Consider the following 13,677-nt stretch of genomic DNA (forward strand, 5'->3'; position numbering starts at 1 on the left):
ATACGGTGCAAACTAACCTTTTGATCAGTTATGATGGTTCTATTAAATACCATAAATGATATATGACAATTATTTATATATTATGTATATTTGATAAGCTCAATTTTGAAAAAAAGTAAAGTAAAAAAAATAATAATTTCATATAAATACTATAATAGTCAATTTTAACTTATATTAAACTACGAATCAGCCAAACATACTTAGCTCTATTTTGTTAATTGTATAGAATTAAAAATATGTTCAAGGTTACATTTTGAAAATAATTCATAGTTATCCATTTCTTTTTTACAAAAACATGTGAGTATTAAAAATGTTTATAAACCATAAGTCTTAGATGTATGCCTTATTTTACCAAACTAGGTATCGTAATGTTTGTTTAACATACTTAAATTTAAATTACCCCCTGCAAATTGGTAGAGGACACAAAAATTTAAGTTTTATTCCTATTTCATCCGCATTAGGCGCATGTTGTCATATCTGACAATCTTGATGTAGGGTATCAAAATATCAAGTGTTCCAAAAAAACAGAAATGTGGTTCTCCAAAATAAAATACATTTTTTAAATTTAATGACAAAAAGTATAAAAATCCTCGATACAAATACTGGTACTAGTCTCAATCTGTCATTTTGACCTTACCATCATTTAAAGAATCTGCATCTAAAAAAACGGAACACTTGTTATGTGATAAAGATAAAAAAATCTCTTTCGGGTGTATTGGTGCTGTAAATTCAGTGCTGTGTTGACAATTAGCTTGCAGTTAATTCAGATCTATTCAGTAGGTTTTCGGATATTTCAGTATTTTTTTGCAATGTACATATATACAAAAATTGAACAATCTTAACATAAACTGGAAGATTTCAATTGACTACAAACAATTTTACAGCAGTGGATTAGTGACAAAATTGGATAATTCATTTTGTTTGTCAAACTGACCGTTTCAGCTTAATTTTTTTCAGGGTGTCGACTTGTACAGTACATGATGAATAAAGTTGTTAACTTAATGTTTTCCTATTTTCTTTTTAAGGATACTTAGATCTCATATACCGAGGCAAAACACCGGAGGACATCGACCCATCCGATGATAATACTCTGGTTAAATGTCATTTCAGTTTGAATAAGGCCTTTTGACATTTAATTAATTCTGAATTGAAATTGGTTTCATCGCAATTTAATTTTTTGTTCATTTTAAACTCATTATGTCGTTTATTGTATTTGCTGACTCAACATAAATAACAAATAATCTGTGACGTCGAAGGTCACGTCGAAGGTAATTGACCACTGAGTTATCCCAAAAAAGTCAAGGATAAAGCAAGAAATCAGGTACACTCAAACTTTAATTAGGTTGTTTTTTCTACAATTATTATATTTTATATATATCAGATGTTTGGTAACTTTCATAGTATAGGAAAGCATTTGCAGAAAGCATACATTTTAATTGTCGCTTAGAAGTATCATTTGAGTTGAATGAAAGATGCAAGATACTGATATAAGCTATAAAGTGTTGGCTTAATTGTTCTGGTCGGGGAGAACTAAAAAATTAGTATAAAATAAGATGTTATAGGATTACCTTTAAGTTATTTATATTGCCGACTCATCTGCCTGTTCCACCTAAGAACTGTCTATTAGATTTACTTAAATACTGTACGCAGTGAAAAGGGGTCTTCAGACATACTGTGAAAGAGTTTACTCGCGTAGTGGTATAAACCATATGTTGATATTTAAAAATTCTAACCAAAGGACTTCTGGATAAATTTAAAACTCGGTCTTTTTTCTAAAATTAGTTCTATTAAATAAAGGCAACAGTAGTATACCGCTGTTAAAAACTCATAAATCCATGGACAAAAAACAAAATCGGAGTAACAAACTAAACCCGAGAGAAACGCATTAAATATAAGAGGAAAACAACGACACAACACTGAAATGTAACACACACAAAAACGGACCAAGAATCAGACAAAGTCCAACGAGAATAACAAATATTCAAACTTTTGATTTTTCAACCCTGTATACCATCATTTCCAATGTGAAATTGAAAAATCGCCTAAAAGAAATAATCCACAATGCCTATCAACATAACAATGGTAGCATACGCTATAAATTTATTACTTTGGGATACCATCAGGTATGATTTGTGAATAGCGAACAAAAGAGTTTTACTCTTGACATGAATATGATATTGCTTTCATCTATGGTCCAACCAAGAAAAAATAGACAAATGATGCCAGAGGAACATCCAAACTTTAAAATCGAAAATAAACCGACAACGTCATGGTTAAAAAGGAAAAAGACCAACAAACAAACATAAGAACACAATACACGACATACAAACCCAAAGACTGAGGAGAAAACACGAACCCCTTCAAACACTGGCGTTGATATCAAGCGATCCAAAAGGGTGTGCTGATCATGTACGAAATTATGGTTTGAAGTTGAGACTTTCATCCACACACATCCTCTTTGATAAATAAATCATGTGGCGTGTTGGGGAAACGGCTGATTTTTTTGGCGGAATAGCTTCAATGGACCTGCAGATTTGAAGTATAAAGAAGTTTTTGTGCCTCATTTACCTTCGTTGATATATTTGTTCAATCATACATCAGAATAAAGAATTATTCCATATAGGCATAAAAGTTTTAATACTCAAATTCCTGATAAGGAGAAGTGGTATGATTGACAATGAGACAACTGTACATCATTGTAGATAGGAAGAAAAGATGACCTGATCAAACACATCCGAGCAGCTGTAATGATTGGGATGTCACTACAATGGGTTCTTGAAGAAACAACACTATCGCGAGTTTAGAGAAATCTTGGAACCGAGTTCTATAAACAGTTTGGCTGGACAACTAGTTGCACCAAGACGTTTGTCGCTGAGATAAATGTTCACTGCTTTGTAAATCTAAATGCAAATTGTAGTTGGAGTCAAAGTCATCACCACTTGCTCTCTGCAGGTACAACATTATCTTTCAAAACAACGGAAACTGTCTCTTTACTGTTTGTATCTCTTATAAAAATAAGAAAGCAGTAGAGTATTGTATCGTGTACTATGAACTGTGTGGAAAGCCAACAGGGTCAACATTCCTAATTCGTAACTTGTAACTGTGTAATTTTTAAATTTCAAATGCGTAAATTGTCAATTTGTAACTTGAATATTTGTAATTTGAAAATTCTTATTTTGTAAATTGTCAAGTTTTAACTGGTAACTGTGTGATTTCAAAATTGTTGATTGGTAAATTGTCAATTTGTATATTAATGTTTTGTAACTTTGTCGATGTGTGAAAAGTCAAAGTGTTAAATGTTGTCGTTGTATTATGCTATAACGGTCATTATGACGACAGATGGCGCCCGGTTTCTTCTTCGGCGTATAAGCCATCTACAAGTAGGAGCACCTTGATATGGAGTATATACCTATTTATTTAAATCAATTATGTACATCAAATCCCACTAAAAGAAAGCAAAACCAAATTGCATGTTTACAGGATCCATTTTTGTTTTTGTTTACTGAGGACGTTCAAGCGGAAACTATATGAAAATATATCCTGAATAGTTCAGTCCCTCCACGTAATCGATCTCTCCTTATTGCGAGGCTTATGAAATGGTCGTTTGTCAGCGGAATAAAACGGATAAATAATTGGGCAAATACAAGAAGGGGATGTGTGGATAAACCGTATGATTGCCAATGAGACAACAATCAACCAAAGTTCAATAAAGTCGATGTAAGCAAGTATAGGCAACTTACGGCCTTCAACAATGAGAATACCCAATACCATATAATCGTGTATAAATGGTTGCATCATTACTTGAAAACCCAGGTACTAATAATAAACGATTTCTATTAATCCTTTAATGCTACTATCGGACCATTCTATTCTGACAAGAGAGATAGGATTAACAGAGACAAAGTGCGGGGATTCCATTTTAATTAGATTGATACAATATGACCCTGTTGTCATTCTCACAAACACCTCGTTTTTATGAGATAATTCAGATTCCGTAAAATGCTTTTTTTGCATCAAAAACAAAACATTTACAACCAATAATTCAGTAGAGAGCCCATTCATACCAAGGAACTTGATCATATTTCGAACATGAATGATAATCAGAACGTTTCTTCAATTTAACCAGGACTGAAACCTATATAAACTTGTTTACATTAGGAACGGCTTACATCTCCGTGGTCATATATCCAACATTAAGATGGGGACTTGAAAAATCATAATATCCGCTTCTTTAGTATTTTAAAGTATAATAGTTAGTTCATTTTTCTAAGGATTATGCATCAATTAACAAGACTGGTCGAATAATTGTTAGTTGTTCAAGTTGATTTAAAGGCATGGCAAGTTCGATAACATTCTTTACTTTTTGAACGATATAATCAAATGTTTTCTTCATTGATATGACATTTAAACATGTTAAATGTTTTTTCAGAAGATTCTTGCATAAAATATGTGGAAATCATTGAATCAGGAACAATTACAAACTTAATCAAATATAAATTAAGGTGTCTTTTTTACATGATAATATATACATTAGAAGACCGTGCTTATTGTGCTGTTAAAGTGTACATATTTGTAAATCAATCATATAGCTTGCAATTTCAATTATCACTTACGTATGCCACCTAAACATAATACATGATAATATGTGCGTGAAAAAAAATTATTACTTTCACACTACAAATGATTTGTTACAAATAAAAATATATATATATAGTAATATGTACTTTACGAAATTTCCTATTCTATAATCACAGTATGTTATAAACCTGTTTATTTGTAATTTGGTTCAACGTGTTAAATAATATTTTTTGATGTGGTACCTAACACTACAGGGAGATAACTCTGTAAAGTTAGCTCAACGTTTTAATTACATTAATTGTGTTGTGAAGGGAATATCAAGCTTCTCAATGATCAAAATTGGCGTTTGTTAAACTGCTATATAACCAGTGTAATTTTTCTGACAAAACGGTTGGTTCAAACTTTTTGAAATTTTTATATTTTTGTTAAAGGGTCAAAGTGAATACATTGTCAAAATTTTATGAAAATTATAAGGAGCCAAATTATTTTAAGTGAAAGTGTAGGGTACCATCTTAATAACAATTTCAAATTTTTGATTCAAATTGATACTTTTCACATCTGTAATATGTCTTTATATAATTATGTACAACCAAATAGTTTGTTTAAATGTCCCTAACATCATGTTTGTTTAGCTGAGGTCATGAAGCATCAATCTTAACTATTTTACGATTTAACCGTAGTCGATAATCTTCAATAAATGATGGAAATGTATAACCAACGGTTGTGCATTTGAAAAATAAACTGTTTGTATGTTAGATCTACTGCACTATGTAAAATAAAATATCAGACATCTTCTGAATCCGTTTAACCATGTTCACGTTCTTTATCTATGAATTTCGAAATCAATACATGTATCTTTCCTTTTTAGCGTTATGTATGGTATACAGCTAACATTTATTATTATGGAACCAAACACATGTTCGTCCTTGTTTTTTGCACACTGCATACTTTGACAGGCAGGTTGCTAGTTCATTTCCTATTTTGTCAAGTGTACATCCTTCTAAATTATTGTCCATTTTCTGAAACAAAATGTGTATGAATAAAAGACAGCTATAGTTCATTTTGAACAGCTTGTAGGCATATCCTTTCTCTTTTTCAACATTATAAACCAGTTGAATATAAATTGGAATATGTGTTTTCATCTTTGTTATTATATGTATTAATTAATATAACGATATCTGTCCTTTGTCATACCATCTAAGATGTGTTCCACCTTTCAACGCACTTACTACAAATCATCAATGTTTTGATGTATGTATTATTTTGCTAAGTCTTTTTCAAGAATACTATTAAAGTGTTAATTAACCGAACAGGCACCATTCAAAAAGTGATGTTGGTGGTTTTCTAAATAGTGTACTTTGCATTTATCTCGAGAATGACAACAATAACATTAGAAGTCGAATTTTGCAGGTACTTTTATTGTTCTGTGAACTTTTCCAACCGATGTTAATAAGAAAGGACTTTTTAGAATAAGAAAACTACGGACACGAACTCACTTGAAGCTTTTACATGCATACCGTATGTTTATGTTTTTTTTTTTAAAACGAAGTCAGGAGAAACATACAAATGTCGACGGCAACATTGTTATTTGACTATTTTTAACAAAATATTAACTGTTTTATGATGCTATAATTGTAGAAAAAAAGAGATTAGAGAATATTGGTTGAGCTATAATCATGTCATGTATACGTGAATAAGTCTGAACTGAATAAAGAACTAAAACGTTCAAATATATGATTCAATTGCTACCATGCGTTAAACAGATATGACACAATATGTCAATAACGTTACACCAGTTATTACATGTATAACTGTGAAATCCAAATTGGTGCAAAATTACTAACAAAATAATCGTTTGCGTGCCGAGATTTCTTCGATTACTTGCTCGAAGAAATATTTCTATAAATGATAATTACTTACATTGCACCCTCGTTTACAGTTTAACTTGTACGAAAGGGGCCCACTTGTAAACATATAAAAGGCTTGGTAAGGGGAAAGACTGCTCAGTTGAGTTGGAAAATCGCAGGAATAAACTATTTTCGTTCCATCCTCTCGTTTGTGTCCTTTAAGTAAACAAAATGTGATATTGATCGAACGTTAGTAGTCTCAACAACAGCGACATGTGCATGCATCTAGAGTAAACCAGGGCTGATGAATATACTAAATATATATGCCCTTTTCCAAAGAAAAAAATGTTCACTGATGTTGTGAAGAATTTATAATTGTTTGCAAATTTTAATGCCTTAGTCGTCGTACATGAATTCTCTCTGTTTTCATTTAAGCGCCCCCGATGTGTCTGATGGAGACGACATGTGCGTTTGGTTGTTCTATGTTGAAGGAAGGGTATTTGTTCATAGATTTTCCAAACGCTGGAAACACGTAGCTATATATTGCAGGTTACAAATTTGTCAAGTTTTTTTGTTTAATTACAAACGAAATTTAAGTACAGTATGTATTCCGAAATAAGCCATTGCTAAATATGACTGCAATCAGAACATCAATAACGTCATCATAACGAACATGCCAACGTGACATCTACCTAACAGTAAACAAAAAGTCAGAAGCTTACAAAAGAAAAACATATAAATGATTCTCTTTTAGACATACAAGGATCATTTTATTTTCAATCACGCTATTTTCTCACAAAATACGATAAGAATTTACGGATCATAATAAAGTATTGCATACACGAAATAAATATGTTCATTGCAAATTTCAAAATCTTTAACTTATGCAAAATACCAGGTAGAGTTAATTAATATTTCTGTTGTGCAAACAGTTAAATCCCGAGTAAAATTCAAAACGGAAAGTCCCTTATCAACTGGCGAAATGAAAAGTTCAAACGCACAAAATTAAGCAAATGGAATATATATACAAATGGTGAAAGTTCGACTAAACAACTTTCGTTTATTTTCCTAACATCTATTGTATGATGCATGATTCTATATTATTTTATCTTTCTTCTTTCCACATGTTTTGGCGGTGATAAATTCTTAAATTTTGAAGACATCATATAAATGGTATATTAGAAGTCAATATGTATTTCATTTTACAGTATTACCCATTAAGATATATGAACTTCCGACTTCGAATTTAACGCCACAACTTGTCGAATGGTTTGGTGTGTCAATATCTACCTCTGAGCCAACAAGTTCGCTGAATCCCTGCATTACAAAAGTATCTCTCTTAATATTTTACAAACTTGAAAAATGTTTTAAATCCACTCCTTCAGATTTCAAAATATTTTGCATCTTTTTTTGTTTTCTATATAATATTTGTAGTTCAATATGTATTTCATTTTACAGTATTACCCATTAAGATATATGAACTTCCGACTTCGAATTTAACGCCACAACTTGTCGAATGGTTTGGTGTGTCAATATCTACCTCTGAGCCAACAAGTTCGCTGAATCCCTGCATTACAAAAGTATCTCTCTTAATATTTTACAAACTTGAAAAATGTTTTAAATCCACTCCTTCAGATTTCAAAATATTTTGCATCTTTTTTTGTTTTCTATATAATATTTGTAGTTCAATATGTATTTCATTTTACAGTATTACCCATTAAGATATATGAACTTCCGACTTCCAATTTAACGCCACAACTTGTCGAATGGTTTGGTGTGTCAATATCTACCTCTGAGCCAACAAGTTCGCTGACTCCCTGCAATACAAAAGTATCTCTCTTAAAAATTTACAAACTTGAAAAATGTTTTAAATCCACTCCTTCAGATTTCAAAATATTTTGCATCTTGTTTTGTTTTTTCTGTATAATATTTGTAGATGAATGCTTCTGTTTATTATCCAAAACATAGTTGTGTCTGTCTCTCCTGTTTCTATCGATTTCTTGTTGCCTTATTAATACTTTACCCAAAACTGTTGCATTTTATTTTATGACTTAATTTTGAAATCAAATTATCATAATATTTTATGAGTAAAATGTTTTAGATATAATTGCGAATATAGCCATTCATTGCATGTTGTATTAAATGTATCCAAGATATGCTAACTCTTTTTAAGTAGTTGCTGTATGGTACGAATAATGTTGTTAACTCTTTTGTTTCTTTGCGATTGTAGTTAGTGTTGTCAGTTTTCGTATCTTGTCTTAATTCTTTCGTAATTGAACAGCGAACAACTAAAGAGTATGTCCTCTGTCTTATTAAACATGTCATCTACCCTATCAACTTTACAAGTATGTCAATGTATTGAGCATTCAATGTTGTAGTGGTTTCTCCGTTATTTTGTTCACATTTTTTTCAAATCAATTCTGCGACAAAAATACATTTTGCAGTTCTAATTGATACGTATTCATACCTTCATTTTATACAATATGCGAAGTGTATATCTCCTAAAATCTCTTTTACTATCAGACCCGAGTTCTACACGTTGTACTGACTTTTCTGTTATAACTTTGCCATATAAAACTGAAAAGAACATTCAATATTGTGTAAAATGTGATGTAGTACAATACACTTGTTTATGGACTGTCTGTCACAGAGAATATCTATGTAGTCAGCGCTTTTGCACTGACATGATATAAAACCACTATTATAAAAACAAACTTGGCTTGGTAAATTTAAAAAAAACAAGAATGTGACATTAAAACAGGGATGCTCCACTCGCACTATAATTTTCTATGTTCAATGGACCGTTGAACATGTGTACTAAGTTTCAAGTTGGTTGGACCTCAACTTCATTAAAACCTACCTCGGCCAAAAAAGTTTACCTGTAGCGGAATAGACGGACGGACAAACGAACGGATGAACAAACGGACGGACAAACAGACGAACGAACAGACGGATTACGAACGGACGAACGGTACGACGAACGAACGAATAGACCAGAAAACAGAATGCCCCTTTACTATAGGTGGGGCATAAAAATTATCAAAGATGACTGCCTAACTCTGATATTTTCTTAAGTGCTAATGTTCGTATACATCCCTGACTTTCAACTGTTAAGGTTTGACTGTGTCTGATAAAGGTAAATTCATGCATGAAAAGGTTGTTAAGAACACGAAATTTCAAGATTATTATTTTCGATTATTTTCATCATTTCATAATCGTTTCATGCTAGTAACTTTAAAGTAATGACTGTAGATCTGTAGATAATTGAATTATTTAAACAATTTTTCTAAAGAAGTATATATAATGCAGTCTCGTGTTTCCTGTCGTGAAAAGCAAGTAACTGAACGTCAATTGAAATAACCAAATGTCAGAACTATGCTTATTGTACGAAGGGATGAATTTTCTAACATAAGGAAATATACGAAAAAGCTATACGGAAAAGGCTTCAGCAAGTATTATCATTAAATTGTGTAAGGAGCATCAGAGAGTTGTAGGAATTTCCTCCGCTTACATTTCACGTTGATGTTTTTTGTTTGAATGTAATAAACTGAATTCGTGTTCATTTTCCAAAACTGATAATCGCATTTAAAAAGAGATGCATTGCTTGTTTGATTGTTCGCAATAGTATAGCATTATGTTGTGGCGGCTAGTTTTTGTGGATGAAGCCAGAATGTCCGGAGTAAACTTCCGTGCTTCGGTTCGAAAGTTTGCAATCCCAGTCAATCGATATTAATGTCGCGGGATTTGAACTCACAACCTTATTGCTGATATTTTAGTGATCTAGTATTGCTTAGACAAATCGGCCACCGAGGCCTCTTTTGGAAAAAAAAAGTACTCAAGACCAACCACTGGCCATCATTTCGAAATGATTATATGACTTGTTAATATCGTATTGTTTAAAATGTTAAATTATGTTGTAATCAAATATTATAGGTTGAACTAAGTTTCCTATACCACAGAAAGCAAAGTGTTTAATTCCGGTATATAAATGTAATGCTACATAACTTTTGTTTTGTCATGTAAGAACAAAATAGTATCAACACTTTTGAGAATGTGACTACAATTCAATTTGAATACGTGAAATAATCAGAATTTAAAGATAAAAGGTAAAATGTAAAGAAAAGAAAGTTAATTGGCGCATACATTCGTTATAACACTTACCATATTTGGATGAGCAGAAATGTCTTTGATAATGTTGAAAACCCCTACATTTACACCCATGTACATCCCTGATCATGTAAGCTAACACAATGAAAAGTGAAACCAGTTTTATGTTCATCTTGGCTGACTCTTTATTTACTTACTAAATGCCTGCGTTGGTTATTCAAAAGAATGTGGTTTGTAACTTATACTGCCGACGTGGTAATGGTGATCGCTGATGCTGTAATTCATCATAACAACTGGATATTCAAGCATGATGTTTATTTGAAATCGTGATTTTAATTTCCAGTTTCACGTTATAAGCATTCAACGGACATATCCAGGAAGTGAATACCGTTTTACACGAAAATACTACAAACTTCCCCGTTTTACTTAATCGCATCAATGCAACAACTTTGTACATGAGTGTTTAACGTTCGGAGAATGGGTATATACATAAATTAATAATCCAAATCTGAAGATTAGTTATGTAAATAGTCTAATGAAGCGTGTAATGTATTAATGTAAGAATAATTCAAGTATACTGCAGATGTTCACACAAAACATCAAAGATCAGTTAGGTATTTGTAAATCGGTTTAAAACAGTAATCCCTTTATAGCATTTTCAGCATGTTCAATTTGCAGATCTTGTTAATTTCGATTAAATTGCATTTTGTAGGTATATGTTTGCATGTATTATGGATCAATTTTGATAACATCGGACTGCTGAGTCTGTTAAGTTGTTTATGTTGTAGATTTTTAGATTTTTCTTTTGTCGTATGACACACCCAACAACGGATGTGTGAATTGATGAAATGTAAGATTGACTGTAGAGAGGGGAAATAAAACTCACTTCTGTTGATATATACATTATAAGCACTATCCAGTTTTATTTTCATTGTTTGTGACATGTGGATGTGCATGACCCGAGAAACAAATTGGTACACGGTATGAACGTTACAAGTCACAGAATAATAGCGAAAAACAGTAATGTAAGCTACAGTATCCTTCAATAATGTATATTGGAATATATTGGTATATAGAATTGGGAACTGTGAACCCTAGAATAAAAAGAAATAATCTGTTTTTAATTTAAATTCAAATGATAAAAAGAAATTAAGGAAACTTAAAAATTGGTTGTAGGTTTTTACGATTTGTTACTTTGTCATTTTGGGAAAATAGATAAACCCATCACAGACACCAGGAATAAAATATTGTCTTTGCTCTAGACGCACTTTTCGTCGAAGACACATCAGTGACGTTCGAATAAAAAAATGTTGATAGGGCAAAAATGTTTGGTGCAGATGTTTCCATGTAAATCATATTGCGGAATCTCTAATGATGGCACTATATGTCGTTTGATTCAAATTACATCAGGAATTGTTCACATCATATATCGTGCTTATGGATTAAAATCGTATCTCTCGTTATCAGATACCGTAGTGTGTACCAGTTCAGTTCTGAGGAATATGAATGAGCTAAGATCAACATCACCTGTCGTGTTTGTTTAAACTAATTAACAGTCATAGCAAGTTCGATAATATCCCTCACTTTTATTCCTAAATTGTTTTGCAGAGTGCTAAAAGTAGCGAATCTGCCTGGATGGTACAACAAAGTGTTGTTTTTAAATATAAGGTTTTATTTTTAAAAACGTATCTTCGTGCCTTTTTGAGGTAAGAATACTACCAAAAAAATACTAGTAGTCGTTCTTCGTATATCAAGATCAGCATTAATGATAAAAGTAATGTGAACAATAACATGCTTGATTGATTGATTGATTCCTCCATTATACTGAAGATTTACATTTTTAAACACAAGACTTAGTATACTAATTACAACATGTACAAGAAATGAACAATATATAAATACAAACTACGATTAAAGCACACATACATTGAAAGTTGAAAGAAGTGAATAGTTTACATAGCATTTGACGTCCATGTCTTTATCAAGGTCAGCGACTGTAGAACGATGTCTTTCAGATGTCCAAACGCGGCATTATATCGCGATGGGAATATTTTCAAAGACTTAACAAGATATTTTGCTGCTATCTTAGTATAACCAGCTTTACTGTTGCAATACACTAGAATGTTGTAAAACAAAACCTGGTTGTTCTCAACAGTCATTTCATCAGCACTCAAATTATTGATCTTTGTCAATATATCATTACGCTGTTCTTTTCTGTCCAAAGCGTCATAGCTAAGATACATTAATAGATAACAATTAAGCAAAGGATGTATTCTTATACATGGGACCTGATCATATTTTGGACATGGGAATTTGTCTGTATTAAACTTCTTCAGTCTCGTTGGGACAGATAAAAGTTCTAGTTGTATAACATCCGGAACCGCCCATAATTCCGCTGTCATGTATGTTACTTTGAAATATGGATTCACAAACATTCCGTTTTCGAATTCATCAAGAATATAATTGGCATCAGCTGACAGGAACCGTCTGTACATGAATGCCATGGGTAAAGAGTACGACGTGGCTAAAATTGCGTCTTTGAGTAGACGTTGCTGATCAAAATCTAGTTGCAGTAACAATATGCACAGTTTTCCGTTACTTTTATTAATTTGGTTCAATATTTGTTTTGGCGGAGTAATTTTAATTTCCTTCCGAATAATACATACGCATATTTCGAGAACGCAATTAAACTGTTTTTCCATAAAATACAATGTAGCTAAACGTAAGAGTATGCAAGGTCTAGACGTTTCACTTGTCGTCTTCATTAACAACTTGCCCTTCGTTTCAAAAGTATCTTTATAAGCATAGTTGCGCCTGTACAAAGAATAAGATAATAGTCCAATAATACTTTTTACCATCATACTATAGTCCTTCTTAAAAGTTGAAACGAATTCATAGCTTTCTATTTCACACAGAACATCTTCATATTTGTCTACGCTTTTAAGTGATGGTTCTCTGTCATAAAGTAACCAAAATAATTCAAAAGTAGTAAAATCATGAAATAATCGATTAATTTTATGAGACCAACAGTGCCATATTATTGACCGTTCACTCATACTGACAAGGAATTCAGGTTTAAAATCTTTTGACGTAAAGCAAACCCATTCAAAAGACTTGAGATGCAAAATGTCCATAACATTTTGGT

The sequence above is a fragment of the Mytilus trossulus genome, chromosome 8 (genome assembly GCF_036588685.1).
Source record: "Mytilus trossulus isolate FHL-02 chromosome 8, PNRI_Mtr1.1.1.hap1, whole genome shotgun sequence".
NCBI lineage: Eukaryota > Metazoa > Mollusca > Bivalvia > Mytilida > Mytilidae > Mytilus > Mytilus trossulus.